Raw genomic sequence first — 480 nt, 5'->3', positions numbered from 1 at the left:
TGCAAAACTTCTCAACAAAATTTTGGCCAATCGACTTCCACAATTCTTCCAGAAAATCATACAACACGATCAAACAGGATTCATTTCAGGGATGCAAAGCTGATTCAATATATGGAAATCAATTAATATTATTCATCACATCAACAGGAGGAAGGATAAGAACCACATGGTTATCTCAAGAGATGCAGAAAAAGCATTTGACAAGATACAACACTCCTTTATGATGAAGGTTCTGGAAAAATTAGGAATCAATGGAATGTTACTCAATATGATAAAGGCTATATATGACAAACCTACAGCCAGCATTATACTTAATGGTGAAAATTTTAATCCATTTCCCCTTAACTCAGGAACAAGAAAAAGATGTCAACTCTCTCCACTTCTCTTCAATCTAGTATTAGAATGCCTAACTACAACAATAAGACAAGATGCAAACATAAATGGGATCCAAATAGGGAAAGAAGAAATAAAACTCTCCCT

Source organism: Dipodomys ordii, unplaced genomic scaffold (genome assembly GCF_000151885.1).
Source record: "Dipodomys ordii isolate 6190 unplaced genomic scaffold, Dord_2.0 Scaffold154, whole genome shotgun sequence".
NCBI classification, from domain to species: Eukaryota; Metazoa; Chordata; class Mammalia; order Rodentia; family Heteromyidae; genus Dipodomys; species Dipodomys ordii.
The sequence above is the reverse complement of the archived record's forward strand: the minus strand, read 5'-3'. Positions refer to the sequence as shown.